The sequence below is a fragment of the Mastigoproctus giganteus genome, chromosome 2 (assembly GCF_048544385.1).
Source record: "Mastigoproctus giganteus isolate SK-2022 chromosome 2, ASM4854438v1, whole genome shotgun sequence".
Lineage (NCBI taxonomy): Eukaryota > Metazoa > Arthropoda > Arachnida > Uropygi > Thelyphonidae > Mastigoproctus > Mastigoproctus giganteus.
The window spans coordinates 172681998-172704424 of NC_143576.1; the positions used below are offsets into that span (position 1 = coordinate 172681998).

The 22427-nt window shown below is 38.0% G+C and overlaps 1 protein-coding gene across 1 annotated transcript in view; it reads left to right on the plus strand.

Annotated features, from left to right (window-relative positions):
* The window catches only part of Ube4B (Ubiquitination factor E4B), a 538247-nt gene that overhangs the window by 33540 nt on the left and 482280 nt on the right, over positions 1 to 22427 (plus strand). The window lies entirely within an intron of this gene.

Here is a 22427-nt window from a genome sequence, read left to right on the forward strand (position 1 = left end):
AGCTAACCTCTGGTGCAGTCTTGCAAAGAAATTATGACTGGGAATACGCCTCGTCGGATATCGTTCCGCGTACAAACGCTGTGCGGCTGGCCCACTACAATTTGCAGTCCCGTACGCCAAATGCATCTCGGCTAACTCTGCGTTCGTGTAATCATCCATCCTACTAACTTGGCGTTCTTGTTCAAGAAATTCGAAATTCGCCTGGAGTATTCCAGAATGTTCGGATGTCCATGCGTCGGAGATGTGAGGCGTGCATTGTAGCCCGTGGAAGAAACTTCGAACACTTACTTTACTCCATGTACCTTTTGCTTCTTTTCATGTATTATTAAAACGATTTCTCACTTACGGTCTCTTTTCTTTATGGTGCTTCTGTGTACAACACCGCTTCAGGAAAGCATTTCCGACCCCACATTGCTATATGATTTCGAGTTGTCAGGATGTACCCTACCCCTCTTAGAAGTTCTGAAACGTTTAACTGAAACACCCTGTATATTATTCTGGCTTAATCCAGAACATGGGTATCTCCGTTGCGGGCTTGGCTGAAGAGCGGAGTGATTGTCTGATTATTGGGAATGCGTAATTTACCTCATTTTGTGATTGTTTGCAAATTCGCTTCTGATTCATTAAGTTGCAGAATGGTAATCCCTTTGGCTCTTAATTCGTTCTTAGTAGCAGCACTAATTGCTTGAAGACCAGAGGTGTGAACAATGCGTTTCTCAGTAAGTCTCTCGTAATTCGTTCATTATATGGTAATTTTCTTCATTCTACGAAAACTATTTTAAATGTAATTACCAAGGGGAATTCAAAAAATGTCTCTAAATAGAAAATTTCACTATAAAGAAGGTTGTTAAACAAAGGCCTGACTTGCATATGTCAAAAATATTTTTGGCGCCCTCCTGAATTTCCGCTTGTAAGTGACGCTTACCTCACCTACCCACTTGTGGCGGCCCTGGTAAGGGTCTGCGAACATGTTTTGATTTTTGAAGGGGTTCATAAATCTCGGCACTTTGGGAACCGCTGCTCTGGGGGATACTTTCTATAACTTCATGTTTTAATGACCCCATATGTTTTTTTAATAAAAAAGCTTGTAGCAGGGAGGGGTTACAAAAGGTAAACTACAGCCATTATCAATCCGCTACAAGATGGAAGCCTCCTCAATGATTCATGTTGAGAGAAATGGACTATAACCTGCCATGCTCAGTTGCAGGTTGGCATATTTAGCAGTCAGGGGCTTGAACTCCTGTTTACTCCAAGAGTCTGTGCTACTGCACTCCCGCTCCTGACCACTCAGCTACGGACATGATATTAAAAATTTCTTTTTTTTTTGACCTATTGTTTTTATTTTGTGTTCCAGTATGTTTGAGGATAATGTGTATGCATATGGTATTTCAGAAACTGGCATTCAGTTTCCTAATTGAGCACTCTGCCAAGGGGGTGTGTGTGTGTGTGTTTGTTGAATATCCTGAAAAAGGCCTCTGAGGTTGGGTAAATTCATGTCTTGATAAATAAGCTCATACACCAACAGTTAATTGAAATAGCTCTTTACTGTGACTAAAATTTACAATTAACATATTTACAATAAAATTTAATGTATAAAATAAAATAAAACTGCTATGATACACTATATAAGAATTAAAACTGTAATAAAATCATTGTAATAAAATTACCTAAAATAAACTGGATTAAAAGCGATAAAACCTGTAGCTTTCGGAAGCATCAGCTTCCTTCCTCAACAGTAATGAATCTTCTAGCAGCACTTCCTTATATATAACAGGCTCACAGTATTTTACCACATGGTTCCATTGGCGCATGGTCAGAACTGGAAGCAGAAATAGCTCGGGAGTGCGAAAAGCAAAACCGTTCATCTGTACTTAGGACAATAGTTTCAAATAGGGGATGTAAACGCATACCCCCTGTCCCTATTCATGGTATTGTTGTCGGAAGAACAGATTCGCAGGCTCTCGAGCCATTTACGGTCCCAGAATCCATGCGCTTGATCTACAATAACCGCATCTTCTGGGGAGATTTGATGCTGCCTCTCCCAATAATACTCGGCCACAGCAGAATTATTATAATCAGTGGTTTTTATAGAATTTAAATGCTCCCCTAGACGATCCTTTAACCGCCGTTTTGTTTCGCCCACATAACATTCCCACAATCCGGTCATTTTATCCTACAAACAACTCCACTACTAAGGTCCTTTGCAATTGGATCTTTTACCTGGGACACAACTGTGCAACTTCCGCCCGGGAAGCTGCACACAGTGCGTTTTGAAACCCAGTAAAATTCTAACTGCTCAGTAAGTCCCGGATAGTAAGGAATGCATGCGATAGCCACAGGAATAAACGGTTCTCTATAGTTGGACACTGTTCCTTTGCTATATCTGTCCACGATCCTCTGGGGGTATCCGCATTTTCTAAGGTCTGCTGTGACCCGTTTTATTTCACATTATTTATTCTCAGGAGTAGTACAGTGTGACATTGCTCTATCAACTAGAGCTTTTAGCACACTATTCTTATGTTGTCCAGCTTGTGCTGAACTATAGTGGGTGTATTGACCCCTCTACACATAGGTTTTTTAAAAACCGAAGTTTTTAGCCTAGGGCCTATCCTAGAGATCAATACATCCAAAAATGCAAGGGTGCCACCTGTCTCCACCTCTGAAGTAAACTGTATAAATTGGGAGAAGCTATTAAGCCAATGAAGTGCATCCTCCTCTCTCTCTCTCCTTTTGGGCCATGGTGAAAATATCGTCAACGTACCTCTTCCATTTCTTCATGGGAAACTGGAACTCATCAAAAAGCACCGCCGAATCTTAACTCATCAAAAAGCACCGCCAAATCTTCAGTCAAAGGAGAGCATTAGAAGAGTTAAAAGAGATGATGGAATTGTAGTTTTGCTCGCGGACAAGAGGAGATCTACGGTAGTTCTGAACAAAGAAGATTATCAGAAGAAAGCAATGGAGCTTTTACAGAATAATAATACTTATAAAATTATTCAAAGAAACCCGTTAGTTGCCCTGGAACGACGTGTTAATAAATTGGTGCAGATTTGGCTAAAGGCAGATAAGATTTCCAAGGAGACATATTGGTCTTTGCACGCTACTGGATACCAACTCCCCAGGTTCTATGGATTGCCAAAAACTCACAAGATGGAAGTCCCTCTTAGACCCATTGTCTCATTTATAGGCAGCCCCACATATGCCTTGTCAAGGTATTTGGCAAAATTGATTTCGCCGGTAGTGGATCAGTCTGACTATGTCATTAAAGACAGTAAAGAGTTTGTAAGATTTGTGAAGGATTTGATCATAGATGAAAATGAGACTATGATTTCTTTTGAGGTGTCATTATTTACATGCATTCCTATTAAGCATGGAATTTATTGTGTGAGAATGGCATTGAGTAACGATGTCTCTTTGGTTAACAGATCGCCTTTAAGTATGCATGTGCATATAATCATGTGCATAATATATGCATATATATATATGCACATAATCATCTGTGCAATTAATATATACAAGTTAGCATTAATCTTTGCTATTCTCCTATCTATAAATAATATATCCAAATGTTGTGGTGACAAAGTTATTATATTAATCTGTCTGCCTTGTAGCATATCTGGATGCCAATGAATGCCATTGAATCTTAGTATTCATTAGCATGGCTGTAAATGAGTAATTATTATTTTGTGTTTCCGTCTATCTACATATGTAATGTAGAGTTATTTGTGTCTGTGTGCTTAAATTTTAATTATTTCTTTAAATAAGATATGTAAAAGTTATCACAACTTCTTTAGTGCCTTTGTACTGTATTGTAAGCTGTTGCATTTGTTGGATAATGCTGGCTTTGATTCAAGGCCAAGCATGCTTAAGTATTAAATTGGTTTACAGTATGCAAGGTGGATAACCTCATTCATGTCACTTAACTGCTACTCTTAGGAAAGCTTGTTTATTTTGATTTATTTTTGCTGTGTTGTTTAGTTAATGTTTTTTGGCAGTAACCTATTGAATTTTCTTCACACCAGTCATTTTTATATTGTTTGGAGTTCCTGTAGCACTGAACTGTTTACAAATGTGCAGTTCAGTGTAGCTAGTTCTGGCATCTTTCCTGGAAAAGTTGGCAGGCTTAGTATATTTGTTACAAAATATGGCAAGCATTCTTGGCATGCAATTAAACTGTACTTGTGTTGCAAGGTAAGATTGCATTTCCAAAATGTTTTATTTATTTACTTTATGCTGGGTTTCACGAACTTAGGCAAATCCTTTGAATTTATGTTCATATTTGTACTCTTAAATATTTGTGGAAATCCATGTTCCTTTAAAGTAATTTCAGTAATCATAAAATCTAATCCCAGCTAATATTTAAGTGCAGGTTCCTTAACCACCCAGACGATTATTTATGTTATAATATAAATAATGTGAGCTGTAAATATGATAGCCCAATTTTTCATAGTAATGTAAACAGTTTCATAATGAACTGTGCTACTTATCCTTAAGCATGAGTAAAAAATTTCATGAGAATTGGCAGAATAAGATGTTTTTGATTATATCAGTATTCATAGAGCAGAAGTTCTAAGGATCATTTATTAACTGATAATTTTGGGTTACTGTACGTATAATTATATAGTGGCAAGGTTACCCATAATTTTCCAAATATTAAAATTATTTCACTTGTAATAATCATCTTGTTTCTGCTCTGTTACATCTGTATTCTTGGGATATAGCACAGTTATTTGCCAAGATAAATATATATATAGTAGGACACATGCAGTATTTAATAACTGTTTGTAGAATTTTTTCCTCTTATATTTTTAGCATTATCATGTTGATTTTTGGGTATTTTTATCAGGTTATATCACTTTTTTTTTTTTTTTTTAACTTGAAGTGCTGGTCAAATCATCAAATGCAGATATTGTTGGAATATCAGAGATATGGTGTCACTGAGATATAAGGGATGCAGAATTTGACTATGGAAAGCACAATGTATACTGACAGAAGGGGGGGGTATGCTTTTAGTTAAGAAGTGCATAAAATTTAAGGCAGTGATCCAGTCAAACATGGGTGGCCAGTTCAATGTTCAGTCAGTTTGGTGTGATATGGGAAAGCAAAACTGAGAATAGGATTGTGTTATAGACCTAATGACTGTGATGAATACAGTAAATGACTGTACAGAGAAATAGTGAGCCAGTAAATCAGGATGTCTTATATGAGCAATTTTAGCTTTCCAGATATTGACTGGAAGTTGTGGGTTGTTCACTTGCACACACTAGCAAGGCTTTCGGGGATTTATTGGATGACTGTTTTCTACAGCTGCATGTTAGAGAAGCAACAAGAGGAAACAATACTCTTGATCTGATTATCAGCAGTGACTCTTCATGTATTAAGTAGCTGCAGACAGTGGCGGACTGGTCAGGGTGTCAGCTTGCCCGATGGCAAGTGGGTCCCCTTGCAATAACATTAGACAATACAGGAATACCTCGCATAGTGCGGTTTACAAATTGAAAAAAAAAATTAACTGTGTTATGCACCAATACATTTGATATGGTATATATGTATGTATTATAATGCCAGCACCTAGGCCAATACATTATGGATTCAAGGCCATTCTGACTGTTGTCGAAACTGCCATTATATACGGACTCTGGTAGCATTCATACATTAGTAAACACTCTAGATTCTGAGCAAGCTGTAGAAATATTTTTCGCAGTGTATTTTTATTAAAGATTATTTTTTAAAAATGTTACACCTTTATATGCAAATATGAGTGGAAAGAAGAAATGTAATGGCGCTGAATGTTCTTCTAGATCCAAACATCAAATGAGGTATGAAAGTAAGGCAGGCGTTGCAAAATGACATTTGATGTTATAAAGAGATGTATGCAAATAAAAAGAAGAAAAAACTGTGAAAACTAAGCTGATCAGTTATTTTTCAAAATAAAACTACAGTACATACTTCACTTATATTCTTTTGGTATGTACATACTGCAATAAAAATCATTTCTACTGTACTTACTAGTATTTTTCATTTTTATCATTTTAGTTTCTTTTTTTGCAAGAACTTCGTGTGCATCAATTTATAGTAAACAAACACCTATATATTTTTGCAACTCGACCCATATAATCAAATTGTCAGAATGCATTACATTAAAATACATACTAATAATACCTTGATCAGCACGGTTTTGCATAGTGCAGTTTTTTTTTTTGCACGAATTAACCGCGCTGTGCGAGGTATTCCTGTATGTTAAAAATATTAATGACCTTTTAGTAGCTTGAAAATATAATAGTTGTGGGTGGGCTCCCCTTTGTCTCCTGGCAACTAATATTTTTAGACCCAGTCCGCCACTGGCTGCAGCTAAAAGACATAACTACTGTCAAGAGTAAAGGGAAGTGGGTTTGCTTTTCTTAAAGGTGACTACAGTAGTTTCGGACAGTTTTTAAATTCCATACACTGGGACCAGTTGATAATGTTGCCATCAGCAAATTCTAAATGGAAAGAATTCAAGAAAATAATCATAGAAGAAATTAGGCTTTTCATACCAAATAAAAAATACCGTTCAAGGCATAAATCAATGTCAGATGAACTATGAGACTCGTGACAGAGAAGAAAAATGCATGGAATGCATATAAATTATCAGGCAACACAGAAGCCTATGGTAGATATAAACTCATCTGTAATCAAGTAAAAAAAGAGGATAAGCAAGCTAAGGCAGATTATGAGAAATCTTTGACAAAGGATGTAAATAAAAACCACAAAGACTTCTTTACTTATGTAAACACTGGAAGAAAGGGGTTGAATCACATTGGTCCACTTGATATCTGTATTAAGTTACTGACAAACAATAAGTATTTTGCATCTTCATTCACACATGAGAAATTCTTTATGGAAGTGAATGTCAGAAGTTTATCAAACTCTAACAGGGAGCTAAATGATTTTGTAATAACTGAGAAGAATGTGGAAGAGAAACTATTGAAGCTGAACATAAGAAAGGCACCTGGGGTGGACGAGAACTATCTAGTTAGATTAAGTGAGGGAGCTAAGCAAACCATTAGCCATAATTATGAGAGCATCTTTGAATTCAGGGGAAGTCCCCTAAGACTGGAGATGTGCGAATGGATTCCCAATTCATAAAGGAGGATCAAAGGGTGACATGAATAATTACAGACCCATTAGCTTAACTTCTTTTCCAGGGAAAATAATGAGGTCACCAGTTAAAGAAGTGATGCAGGACCATTTAGACAGAACTGCAGTTATACTTCAGACACATCATGGGATTGTGAAGGGGGAATCTTGTTGGACATTTCTGATTGGATATTATGATGCAGTCACAAAGGAACTGCATACAAAAAATAATTTTGATATCACATACTTAGATTCAGGAAAGCTTTAGATACTGTTGCACATAAAAGACTGCTGTACAAATTGGAGCAGTGTGGGATTAAGGACAGGTTACTGCTATGGATGAAGGGTTTGCTGAATGGGAAAAGACAGAGTGGCTATCAATGGACACTGCTCTTCATGGACTAAAGTGATTAGTGGAGTCCCCCAGGTATGTTACTGCAACAGAATCTAGAAAAATTAGGCATATGGTGTGAGAAATGACAATTGATGTTTAAAACTGACACATGCAAAGTACTGTGGGTAGCAGTAACTCCAGTATAACATTGGGGCTGTTACAGACATTTTCTCAGATATGCCTTTGACAAAGGATGTAAATAAAAATGCTGATGGAACTGATATTGGGGTGACACTCAAGTCAAGTGGACCTAATTTCAGCAAAGTAATATCCAGATCCTCTACTTGCACCTTCATGATGATGACGGGACTGTTAGTAACCCTGGGTATAACTCCATGTGTAAGTCCTGAAGTACGGCACCTGGCACACTGTAGGTGACACACCCTTGTGTGAACCAATGATGTAAGCAGGGGTAGAAGTATGGTGCCCACGCCATACTGAGCAATGCTGCCCCTCTTTGTTACCAGGCAATATTAGGTAGGTGACTTTCATCAACAGGTACAGTACTACTTTGCTTATTACTATCATTAGCCATATGGTACAAGGAAGCCTGAGGCTTTTGCTGCACCAGCTAATAAAAAAACAAAAAAAAACAAGAAAATTTCTGAGTTACGCAGAGAGAGAGAGAGAGAGAGAGAGAGAGAGAACAAGAGAGAACAAGAGTCAGAAGTAGAAGAGAATCACCAAGAAAGAGAAGAATGAGGATATCCAGCTCAGGACCCTTGGATGTGCCAAGCCCATACTCACCAGGTGTGAGCCCCTGGGGTAAAATAGGAGGCTTGAAGTGTTTAGTCTCCAGTGAAAAGCAATGGCAATCCCCCCCCCCCATCTCTTTCATCTTGCAGTATAATGACAAGTTAAAGGCTCAGGTAGCATTGTACTACAAGAGGTAGAGAAATAAATTAAATTGAATATTCTGCAGTAACCAAGTTGCTTTCTATATAGGATATACATGTACAATAAATTGCACTATAGCAATGGTCTTTTTTTTTTTTTTTTTAATTGTTATGAGATAGTCACCTGAAATCCAAAAAAAATTGCAAGATCCAACAAGGGTCAGGTCTTGCTTGGAAAACTATACTTGTACAAAACTGAAGATAAAATAACACAGTGTGGACCATACTTGTCTTTAGATATTTTCATGTGAATTTCAAGAAAACTATAATGTGCTACTTCTGGATATTCTGAAGTATGATTCAGCCAAATACCCTGAAGTGGTGGCTAACGTTCAATAAATAGTTATTTTACATAATTGCCTTTCCAATGAAGAGAAGGCCTCTGCATAGTCCTTTTTATTCAGGGTTCCCAAGATTATTCTTCCCCCCCCCTCATGTAGGTTGCTGTGATATCCATCATGGGTGGAGCACCAAGTAAAGTGAAAAGGACAGCTCGGTAACCCATGGAATAGATGCCTCAAAATTAATGAGTAGTAACATGCAAGATAATGAATGGTGTATTAATATTATTCATATGAATATCTTTATTAATAAACACTTTTTAAAATTTCTTATAGAATTTTAAATTAGCATTAGTAGAGGCATACGATGCAAGAAAGCAAGCTTATGCAGCATCAGCCAAAAAAAAAACCGCTCTGATTTCACCCCTCAGTTCGTAAATACCTGTCCAACTCAGCCTTAAATTTATTTAGGCTATCAACTTCCACAAAGGCTCCGAAAAATCAATAAGTGTTTGCCTTTTTATTTACCTAATTGTTATTTTATATTGTATTTTATACGTAGTCTTATAGTTATAGTTACGCTCGTTATTTTTAATTTAGATAGTTTTTGTAGATTACTACTTAATCTTGCAGCCATTGTTTTTGTATAGAGTAGTAGGGAATTCAAATTTTTAATTGTGGTAACGAGGTAGCTCTAACGTATAATTATATAGCATAATATGCATCACTGCATTTAGGATTCTATTAGATAGCGTAGTATTGACAATTAATTAATTAAATTTATTGATCTTATTAATTTAAAATATTATGCCCCAGACTAGAGCAGCAAAGCAATGGGCACAAAGTGGCAGGACTGCTGTGACTTGGGGGAGAACTGGGAGGGGAGGGGCAATTCTCCAACGCATCACAGCCTAAAAAAATGTTCAACTTGTGAAATGTTTGCCGAACTCTCTGGAACAGAACATGATCTAGCCAAGGAGGATGTCTTTGTGTGTGCCAGGTGCAGAGATTGTCTAGAAATTAGCCATCAACTTAGCGTTCTACTGGGCATCTATGAGATCTTGAGGTAGATGCTCTCGAAGAAATTAATATGAGGGGCCTGTCAAGCTCTCAGCTGACTGACTCAGCACCAGAGCTCACTCCTGGGCATCAGGCAACACAGCGGCAATCTCCAAAGCAGAATGCGCTGGTCCCAAAGGAACTAGTTATTGTTGGTGACTCTATTGTCAGGGAGACTGGGAATATATTGTGTAAAAAGGATAGTTGGAACAGGCCCAGGGTATGTCTGCCAGGGGCAAAAGTTGATGGCGTTGTAAACCATATAACTTTTAAGGGCACAAAAGGTGATATTGTTGTATAAGTTGGCACCAATGACATTAAGAGTAGGAGATCTGCAGATTTACTTAAGTACAGGTCAATGTTGCAAAAAAGTCGTGACTTATGGTTAAATTTGAAAGTGTCTAATTCTGCCCAGACACGATAGGAGGGTGTATATGATGAGAGCCTTGTCAATCAATTCGGCCCTAGAGGGAATGTGGAAGGCTCAAGGGGTAGAATTTTTTTCAGCGTGGTCTGTGCTTGTTAACAACAGGAGAGACTGCTTCTACAGGGATGGGATACACTTAAATAGAAAGGGTGCAAGAATATTTGCACCCTTTGCACAGTAAATTCTAAGTGCTATCGAGGCAGTGTTAGGTGGGTCGGAAAACTGCTAGCTTGGGGGGGATTCACAGACTAAAAGGTTAAAAGTAGCTGCAGGCAGAGGTGAAGGCGATTCTTGCACAACTTCTATTAGAATAAGTAGCGACCTGGACACCACGTCACAACTTATTCGGGTGCTGCGGGTTTCAGGGCGCCTCCGTAGCCAGGTGGGCAGGAGCAGCAGTGCATAGCACACGCTTCTTGATTAGACCGGGTTTTGAGCCCATGACCACCAAATACGGAGGATGCGGAAAGGTCAGAGAATGACCACCGCATATCCATGGAGCAATATCGCCTTGGTTGCTAATGCTCCTAAAACCCAAATAACAAACAAGCGGATTTCAGGGACTGATGGCAGTCATCGTGAAACAGGTGGGTATATGGGATGTGTCAGGGTGAATAGGAATAGGTGCATGTATGCTTGCATGTATACCAATGCTAGAAGTATAGTAAATAAATTTGATGAATTTGAAGTGTTGGTCAAGACATCAAAGGCGGGTATTGTTGGGATATCAGAGACGTGGTGTCACATTGATATTAGGAATGCAGAATTGGAATTTGGGAAGTACAATGTGTACAGAAAGGATAAACAGGATAGGAAGGGAGGAGGTGTCATGCTGATAATTAAGAAAAACATAAAATCAAAAGAAGTTGATCCAGTTGATATAGATGAACAGTGCACTGTTGAGTCAGTTTGGTGTGACATAAGCACTGCGAAAGCAAAAATAAGAGTAGGAGTGTGTTATAGGCCTAATGACTCGAATGAGTACAATGAACAATTGTATAGAGAAATAGAGTGGGCTAGTAAATCAGAATGTCTTATAATGGGGTATTTTAACTTACCAGATATTGACTGGAACTTGTGGTTGGTCACTCACACACTAGTCAGACTTCTGTGGATTTATTGGATGATTGTTTTCTGCAGCAGCATGTTCGAGAGGCAACCAGAGAGGGTAATACTCTTGATCTAGTTATCAGCAGTAATCATTCGTGTATTAGGAATTTGCAGGTAAAGGAAACACTAGGTGGCATTGATTACAGTGTACTGATGTGGGATTTACTTAAAGATATAATTACCATCAAGTGTAAAGGAAAGGTTTTTTGCTTCCGTAAAGCTGAGTACAGTGGTCTCAGTTTTTAAATTCTGTACCAGTGGGATCAACTGATGATGTTACCAACAGTAAATTCTAAGTGGGAAGCATTCAAGGAATTAATCGTGGAAGCTACTAAAAGTTTCATACCTATTAAGAAATATTGTTCAAGGTTTAGGCCTAAATGGTTATCAAATGAACTAATGAGACTTGTGACAGAGAAGAAAAATGCATGGGATGCATATAAATTATCAGGCGACACATAAGCATTTTATATATATAAGCTAGTCTGTAATCAGGTTACAAAAGAGGTTAAGCGGGTGAAGGCAGATCACAAGAAATCTTTGGCAAAGGATGCTAAGAAAAATAGCAAGGATTTCTTTACATATATAAACTCTAAAAGGAAGGGGATGTATCTGATTGGTCCACTTGATATCGATGGTTCGACTGTTAATGATCCTGCTCAGATAGCAAACAAATTGAATGAGTATTTTCATCTACATTCACGCATGAGGAGTTATTAAGGTTTGAAAATGGCAGAAGGTTATCAAATTGTAGCAGGGTGCTTAATGATTTTGTAATAACTGAGGGCAAAGTGGAGGAGAAATTGTTGAAGTTAAACATAAGAAAGGCACCTGGGGTGGATGGGATCTATCCAGTTATATTAAAGGAGGTGGCAAAGCGACTAAGCAAACCCTTAGCCATAATTATGAGAGCATCATTGGACTCAGGGGAGGTCCCCACGGACTGGAGATGTGCAAATATATCCCCAATTCACAAAGAGGGATTAAAGTGTGACAAGTAATTACGGACCAGTTAGTTTAACTTCTGTTGCGGGTAAAATAATGGAGTCACTGTTTAAAGATGTATTACAGGATCATCTTGACAAGACTGCAGCAATAATTGAGACACTGCATGGGTTTGTTAAGGGAAAGTCGTGTCTGACAAATTTGATAGGATATAATGATGTGGTTACAAAGGAATTGGATGCAAAAAATAATTTTGATAATATATATTTTTATTTCAGGAAATCTTTTGACACTTTTGCACATGGAAGACTATTGTATAAATTGGAGCAGAATGGTATTAAGGGTAAGTTGCTAAAATGGATAAAAGGATGGTTGAGTGGGAGAAGACAGAGGGTGGGAATCAACGAGTGATGCTCTTCGTGGACTAATGTTATTAGTGGATTCCCACAGGGTTCAGTGTTGGGTCCACTGTTGTTTTGTACATTTATCAATGATGTTGATGAAGGTATATCAGGCTTAGTATCGAAGTTTGCAGATGATACAAAGGTTGGCAGGGTTCTTAATGACAGTAATGGCAGTGTGTTACTGCAACAGGATCTAGAAAATTTGGGCAGATGGGCTGAGAAGTGGCAACATTGAAAAATGCAAAGTACTGCATATGAGTAGCAGTAACCCCAATGAAATGTACCAACTGTGTGGTACTACACTTAAGGTGGTAGAAAATGAAAAAGACTTGGGAGTAATTGTGCAGTCAGATATGAAGTTTTCTGAGCAATGCAGACAGGCTGCCAGGGCAGGTCATGGGGTTTTGTCAATGATATATAGGAATTCTGTTAGCAGGGGAAAGGAGGTGATTGTCCCTCTGTATAAGGCAATGGTCAGTCCATGCCTTGAGTACTGTGTACAGGTCTGGAGTCCTGATTTTAGGAAGGATGTAGATTTGCTTGAGTGTGTACAGAGAAGGGCAACAAGATTGGTGAGGGGAATGAAGGGATCCTCTTACCAAGAGAGGTTTAAGTTCTGCAAATTGCAGTGGCTGGAGACTAGGCACCTCGTTGTGATCTGATTGAGATGTATAAGGTCTTGATTGGTTTGAGCACGCTGAATTCTGATGGGCTCCTTCCACTTGTTCAGTTTACGAACCTAAGGGGGTATAAATCAAATTAAGAAAAGACAGATGTAGAGTAGATGTGTGGAAATTTGCCTTTAGCCAACGGGTTGTTAATTGCCGGAACAAACTTCCATCTGTCATGGAAGTTGATAGCTTAAATAAATTTAAGGAGGAACTGGACAAGCATTTGGAGGGAATGATGTGATTGTTTTTTTTTTTTTTTTTTTTTGGCTGATGCTGCATAAGCTCATGCACTTGCTTTCTTGCATCACATGCCACTACTACTACTACAACAAAAGATGGAAGTGTATTCCGCCAATCAACTAAGTCCTGGCTAAAGGCAAACTTCTGCACATCTGTCCTACAACTGTCTTTCCTCAATTTGAATTTATGCCCTCTCAGGTGATTATTCTGAGCAAGAGGAAGAATCCCATCAGCATTGAGCATGCTCAAACCATTCAAGGCTTTATACACCTCTATAAGATCACCTCGCAGGTGCTTAATCCCCAGACACTGTAATTTGCAAAACTTAAGCCTTTCTTCGTAAGAGCAACCCTTTGTTCCATTCACTAATCTTGTTGCCCTTCTCTGTACTTGTTCCAACAGCTCTCTATATCCTTCTTAAAATGAGGCCTCCAGACCTGTATATAATACTCAAGGTGTGGTCTGATCATTGCCTTATACAAGGGGATAATCACCTCCTTATCCCTGCCAAAAAAATTTCTGTATATCATTGACAAGACACCATGAGCTACTCTTGCAGACCATCTGCACTGCTCAGAAAACTTCATATCTGCCTGCACAGTTAGCCCAGATCCTTTTCATTCTCTACAACTGTCAGTGTAGTACTACAGTTGATACGTTACTCTGGGGTTACTGTTTCCCATATGTAGTACTTTACATTTGTCAATGTTAAACTTCATTTGCCACCTCTCAGCCCATCTGCTCAACTTTTCTAGATCCTGTTGATCTAGAAAAGACAAGGTTGTTAATGACATTAATGACAGCAGCATACTGTCATTAGTGTCATTAACAATCCTGCCAACCTTCATATTGTCTGCAAACCTGGACATTAAGACTGATATACCATTATCAATATATTTATAAATACAGAAAACAACAATGGACCCAACACTGAACCCCGAGGGACTCCACTAATAACATTAGTCCACGAAGAGCAGTGTCCATTGATTACCACTCTGTCTTCTCCCACTCAACCATCCCTTTATCCATAGCAGCAGTGTGCCTCCAATGCCGCACTGCTTCAATTTGTGGTGCAGTCTTCCATGTGCAACAGTATCAAAAGCCTTTCTAAGATCCAAATATATGATTGCTTTGTGACCACACCATAGTATCCAATCAAATTGGTCCGACATAACTTCCCCTTTACAAACCCATTCTGTGTCCGAGCTATAAATGAAGTCTTGTCTAGATGATCCTGCAGTGCTTCTTTAACCAGTGCCTCCATTAATTTCCCTGGAACAGATTAGCATTAGCATTAGTAGAAGCATATGATGCAAGAAAGCAAGCTTATTCAGCATCAGCCAAAAAAAAAAAAAAAAAAAAAAAAAACAACCACTACTCCCATTTCACCCCTCCATTCGTTCAAAATACCTGTCCAGCTGAGCTTTAAATTTGTTTAGGCTATCAACTTCAACAACAAGTGATGGAAGTCTATTCCACAAACCAACTGCCCGCTGGCTAAAGGCAAATTTCCGCACATCTATCTGATATCCGTCCTTCCTCAATTTGAATTTATGCCCTCTCAGGTGATTATTCTGAGCAAGAGGAAGAATCCCATCGGCATTGAGCATGCTCAAGCCATTCAAAGCCTTATACACCTCTATCAAATCACCTCGCCGATGCCTAGTCTCCAGGCTCTGTAATTTGCAAAACTTAAGCCTTTCTTCGTAAGAGCAACCCTTTGTTCCATTCACTAATCTTGTTGCCCTTCTCTGTACTCGTTCCAGCAGCTCTACATCCTTCTTGAAATGAGGCCTCCAGACCTGTATACAGTTCTCAAGGTGTGGCCTGACCAATGCCTTATACAAGGGAATAATCACATCCCTGTCCCTGCTAGAAAAATTCCTGTATATCATTGACAAGACACCATGAGCTACTCTTGCAACTCGTCTGCACTGCTCAGAGAACTTCATATCTGCCTGCACAATTACCCCCAGGTCCTTTTCATTCTCTTCCACTGTCAGCATAGTACCACAGAGTTGATACGTTGATCTATGGTTACTGCTTCCCATATGTAGTACTTTACATTTGTCAATGTTAAACTTCATTTGCCACCTCTCAGCCCATCTGCTCAACCTTTCCAGATCCTGTTGCAGCAGCATAGTATCAGTAGTGTCCTTAACAACCCTGCCAACCTTTGTATCGTCTGCAAACTTGGACATTAAGCCTGATACACCATCATCAATATCATTTATAAATACAGAAAACAACAATGGAGCCAACACTGAACCCTGAGGAACTCCACTAATAACATTAGTCCACGTTGAGCAGTGTCCATTGATTACCACTCTCTGTCTTCTGCCACTCAACCATCCCTTTATCCATAGCAGCAATTTGCCTCCAATGCCACACTTCTCCAATTTGTGCAGCAGTCTTCCATGCGCAACAGTATCAAAAGCCTTTCTAAGATCCAAATATATAATATCAAAGTTATTCCCTGCATCCAGTTCTTTTGTGACTACATCATAGTATCCAATCAAATTGGTCAGACAAGACCTGCCCTTAACAAACCCATGCTGTGTCTGAGCTATAACTGAATTCTTGTCTAGATGATCCTGCAGTGCTTCTTTAACCAGTGCCTCCATTAATTTACCTGGAACAGAAGTTAAACTAACAGGTCTATAATTACTTGTGTCAGCCTTTGATCCTCCTTTGTGAATTGGGGTTACATTTGCACATCTCCAGTCCATGGGTACCTCCCCTGAGTCCAAAGAAGCTCTCATAATTATGGCTAGGGGTCTGCCCACTTCCCCTGCTGCCTCCTTTAATATAACTGGATAGATCCCATCCACCCCGGGTGCCTTTTTTATGTTTATCCTCAACAATTTCTCCTCCACTTTCCTCTCAGTTATTAGAAAATCATCTAGCTCACTGCCAATGTTTACTTCACCTACGACATTCCCCTTCCTGAATAACTCCTCATGTGTGAATGTAGATGCAAAATACTCGTTTAGATTGTTAGCCACCTGAGCTGGATCCGCAACTGTTGAACCATCAACATCCAGTGGACCAATCTGATTCATCCCTTTCCTTCTTGAGTTTAAATAGGTAAAGAACTCTTTTCTGTTTTTCTTTGCATCCTTTGCCAAGGATTTCTCATAATCTGCCTTTGCCTGCCTAATCTCCTTTGTGACTTGGTTACAGACCAACTTATATCTATCATAGATATCTATCATAGGCTTTCATGTCACCCATTAATTTGTATGTATCCCATGCATTTTTCTTCTCTGCCATATGTCTCATTAGTTCATCTGACAACCATTTAGGCCTGAACCTTGAACAATATTTCTTGGTTGGTATGTAAAGCCTGGTAGCTTCCAAGATTAGTTCCTTGAATGCTTCCCATTTTGAATTTGCTGTTGGTAACATCATCAGTTGGTCCCACTGTATAGAATATAAATACTGTCTCAGACCATCATAGTCACCTTTACGAAAGCAAAAACCCTTCCCTTTACCTCTAATGGTAGTTACCTCCTTGAGTAAATCCCACTTCAGCACACTGTGATCACTGCCACCCAGTGGTTCCTTTATCTGCAGATTCCTAATGCATGAAGAATCACTACTGATAATCAGATCAAGAGTATTACTCCCTCTAGTTGCCTCCCGAACATGCTGGTGTAGAAAACAATCATCCAATAAATCCACAAAAGCCTTGCTAGTGTGTGAGTCACCAACCCACAAATTCCCGTCAATATCTGGGAAATTAAAATCCCCCATTATAAGACTCTCTGATTTACTGGCCCATTCTATTTCCCTGTACAGTATCTTATTATACTCATCAGAGTCATTAGGCCTATAGCACACTCCTACTCTCAATTTTGATTTACCTATGCAGATGTTAAACTAACAGGTCTATAATTACTTGTTGCCCTTTGATCCTCCTTTGTTAATTGGGGTCACATTTGCACATCTCCAGTCCATGGGTACCTCCCCCTAGTCCAAGGAAGCTGTCATTATTATGGCCAGTTGTTACATATAAAATTGATGCTGTAGCATGAAGAATCCTGCATGAGTTTGCTGGCTGTTTTTTTTATACATGTTAGCTGCAACAATAAAACACTTGGTATCAAGAAGATTTCATTTTCACAATTGAAAATGAAGTTTGAGGTTCTTCACATAATTGAAATTATCTGGATACTTTAAAATTAAAAGTTTTTATTTCAGTAAAAATCACATGAATTGTAGAGCATTATTGCTCTCTATCTAATAGTTTTCCATAATATTTTTAATTTTTTAGCAGAACCCTTGGAACTCCTTGTATTTGGACACAATTTCTGATTTAGAACAAAAGAAATGTGAACTAATGGAAACAACATTAAAACGTATGAATTTGAATTCTCAAGAAAATGATGGAAAAACATTTGTTGATGATCCGTTAAAAGTAAAAAAAAAAAAAAGAAAAAAAGAAAAAAAGAAAATCAAAACTTTTTTAATGTGCATGGACAAACAAAGTTGGTGTTACATTTTTCTTTATTTTGAAAACTGTGCCCTAAATTGGTTTAGAAATATAGGCTATCTATTAGAAAACAGGTTTAGAGCATTGAGAAACAATGTAGAAAATTACCTTACAGATTATACATTGGAATTAAAATAAAATAAATTTTAATGTTATTAACAAATATTAAAGTGGAATCAATAAGTAAAACACAATTTTACTAAAACTTTATAAAATCAGTAAAAGTGTTAAAATGCAATAGCTTTTTTGAGGCAAGCTGCTTTTTCAGCTTGAAAGAATACATGGCATAATGGAATAAATAAATTCATTATGACATATGATACACATGATTAGTATGGGTACAATTGATTGGGTGGATTGCAAAAGCTATTAGTCTGACATCAGTGACATAAGATTGTGTACAAGGTATATGCCAGCCGTCATCCCATTGCATAATAGTAGCCTCCATAATAGGGTGGATGTGAGTCTTCCATTGCAGTTTGTAGTGTGGCCTAAAATATTCCATCCTCTTGGCAGTCTCACTGATCTCTCCAATCCAGACATTTAAACATTTAATATGGTAAATGGAGCTGCATTGCAAAACCAGGGATGGGCGACTTCACCCTCAAGATGATGGATTGGAACTTATTACTTGGTAGTTGCACTTATCAGATCTAGTATTTGTGTAGAATTCTTACAAATTGCCGGGATACGTCTAGATAGTAGGGAAAGTACACAGTGGAGACAAATTCAACATCACAAGGTGAATTAAGAAAAAAAATCACACCATTCCTTCCAAATGTCTGTCCAGTTCCTCCTTAAATTTATTTAACCTATCAACTTCCACAACGACAGATGGAAGTGTGTTCCAACAATTAACCACCCGCTGGCTAAAGGCAAATTTCCGCACATCTATTCTACATCCGTCCTTTCTTAATTTGAATTTATGTCTCCTTAGGTTCGTAATCTGAACAAGTGGAAGGATTCCATCAGAATTCAGCGTGCTCAACCCATTCAAGGCCTTATACACCTCAATCAGATCACCATGCAGGTGCCTAGTCTCTAGCCACTGCAATTTGCAGAACTTAAGTTTCTCTTGGTAAGAGGATCCCTTCATTCCCCCTCACCAATCTTGTTGCCTTTCTCTGTACATGCTCAAGAAAATCTACATCCTTCCTAAAATGAGGCCTCCAGACCTGTACGCAGTACTCAAGGCATGGCCTGACCATTGCCTTATACAGAGGGACAATCACCTCCTTTCCCCTGCTAACAGAATTCCTGTATATCATTGACAAAACCCCATGACCTGCCCTGGCAGCCTGTCTGCATTGCTCAGAAAACTTCATATCTGACTGCACAATTACTCCCAGGTCTTTTTCATTTTCTACCACCTTAAGTGTAGTACCACACAGTTGGTACGTTTCTTTGGGGTTACTTCTACCCATATGCAGTACTTTGCATTTTTCAATGTTGCCACTTCCCAGCCCATCTGCCCAAATTTTCTAGATCCTGTTGCAGTAACACACTGTCATTAAGAACCCTGCCAACCTTTGTATCATCTGCAAACTTCGATACTAAGCCTGATATACCTTCATCAATATCATTGATAAATGTACAAAACAACAGTGGACCCAACACTGAACCCTGTGGGACTCCACTAATAACATTAGTCCATGAAGAGCATCACCTATTGATTCCCACCCTCTGTCTTCTCCCACTCAACCATCCTTTTATCCATTGTAGCAACTTACCCTTAATACCATTCTGCTCCGATTTGTACAATAGTCTTCCATGCGCAACAGTGTCAAAAGGTGGGGGAATGAGGTCATAAGCCTTCAGCTCACACCTATTAAGAACATGGGAAGGATATCTACACTTAGTAAGCTCTGCCCTCACCTTGAAATCTCCAAGTCGCTATTGTTAATAGAACTGAAATGTGTCCGTGGTCGAGTAATTAAGGCACAAATGGAGTGCTGAAAGTGTCCAGGAGGGAGTATGTGGGAGTCCATAGTTGGTAAATTGACCTGTACACATGTTTCCTGATACTGGTTGTAAAAGCATGTTCTCACATGACACACCAAGATATCGAAAAAAGGATGTGTTGTCTGGTTCCAGTTCAGTAGTAAATTTTATAAAGTTGGAGAGGACCTTGAAGTACTGAAGGAGTTGTGTTTTGGACCTTGGGAAATGACTGTGAAGACATTATAATGCCAGAGACTGAGTGCTGGCTGAATGAAAATATATGACCCTCTAGTTCTTCCAAAACTCTGGTATTGTCAGTTGTTGTAAGAAAATTTTCTACAATTGACTATCAACATTCAGGCTTGATTGATTTAGTTTAGGGTGTTGCCTGGGTGTAATTTAAAATTTGCTTTAAGGTTCAATAAACATGAATAATAATAGTTCAGTTGCTTTTAGTTGTTGAATTTGAGAGCAGAAGAATTACATTTATGGTTCAATATACTTAATTAGCTAAAAAATTATGTTAGTGTATTTATCTTTTTAGTGATATACGTTTTTTTTTTTTGCTATCATTATATCATAATATTATATAATTGAAAATCATTTTACAAGCCAGTTTACACATCTTAAATATTCTTTTAGTGGAATGGTATATATCAAGAACTGGAAATTGATGAAATAATGACCACTTAAACCTATGGAGTGTAATCTGCCTTTAATTTCTTAAAGAATTGCAGATTATTCTCAGACATTTTGTGGTACTTTCTTATACCTCTTCTTTGGTAATTGTAAAGATTTTCTGTACCTCTTTTTTAGTGACTGTAAAGACACTGAAGAAGGGGTACAGAAAGTACCACAAAACGTCTGAGATGGTGACTTAATTTACATAAAGGCTTTATGTAAAGCAAGTCACCATAATTTACCAGTTCTGCTGTCTTTACAGTCACTGAAGAAGTAGTACAGAAAGTACCACAAAATGTCTGAGAATAATCTGCAATTCTTTAAGAAATTAAAGGCATATTACACTTCACGCAAGTTTAAGTACTTATTATTTCACCAATTTCCAATTCAGTTTGCAAAAATTCTGGTTTAATTTTTAATTTAACTAGTATGACAAAATCGATAAAACAACAAGCCCAGATGCAAATAAACTTCTGCCACCAGGATAACCTGATTTTATGGTGTTTCAATTTACAAGAAGCCTTTATGTAACTGGAAGTTATCGCTCATGTTATTTATAATATGAACTTGTTAAAAGAATTCTGAGAATAAATTAGTGGATGTCTCTTTTCCATGTGTCAAAAAAAAAAAAAAAATCAGAAATGAATAATATATTTTACAAAGTGTATTTTCTACTTTTTTCTATTAACTATTAAAAATTGCACATTTTTAGCAATCTGTGTATGTGTGCACATGCACTCACACATTCTCCCTCAAAGTATTCAGACATCACTACTCTTCTGAATAAACATCCAGAAAATGGATGTTTATTTAGAAGATTCATAATATATTTGAACACCTTTTGGCCTTAATGACAGTCACAATCCTTCTCGAAATACGTTTGATCAGCTTTGAACCATCTTGGAGCACTAAACATCTTAATCCATCCCTGGCATACCAAATACTTCACCTCTAAATGGTTATTTTAGAGTATTCTAGCAATCAGTAGTTGTTCATTAAATACTTAAACTGTTTTATTTTATTTTGACTGTTTTGAACTGTATATGTATTTGAATGTTGTATATTATTTAGTCTGTACACATTATCTGTTTTTAGTTTTTTTAGCAGTGTATATGTGTGTGTGTGTGCGTGTGCGCGCACGCATGCACTCAAACATTCTCCCTCAAAGTAGTCAGACATCACTACTTTTCTGAATAAACATCAAGAAAATGGATGTTTATTCAGAAGATTCATAATGTGTTTGGACACCTTTGGCCTTAATGACAGTCACAATCCTTCTGGAAATACTTTTGATCAGTTTATGATAGAAGACAGTTGATGATTTGCTTGAAAAAGTCAGCTGCAAAATCAGAGAGGTGTGATGGCTGTGTCATGATCTGCCATTCTAAAGACGTTACCTGGGATTCAGGTCACAAGCAATTCTCTATTGTCCTTTGTCTGTAAACTTGACTTCTGATTTGAAGTTATTATTCATGCTAGATGGATTTTCACAGAATTATAACAACATAGGTAGTACAAAATGTTAATGTAGAAATATGATCACGATTGGTTTAGATATTACAACCAGTGACTCTGGTCCAGACCAAAGGAAACAATCTCACATCATGATAACTCCCCCAAATTCATTTTTAGAAGGATGCACTCTGTCAGTAGTGGTGTCAGTGTCTTTTCCATCTTGCATCCAACTGATCTGAATGACCTTTCAACAAAATCTGAATCAGATTTTGTTGAAATATGACTCAAGTGACGAGATCTGAACATTAA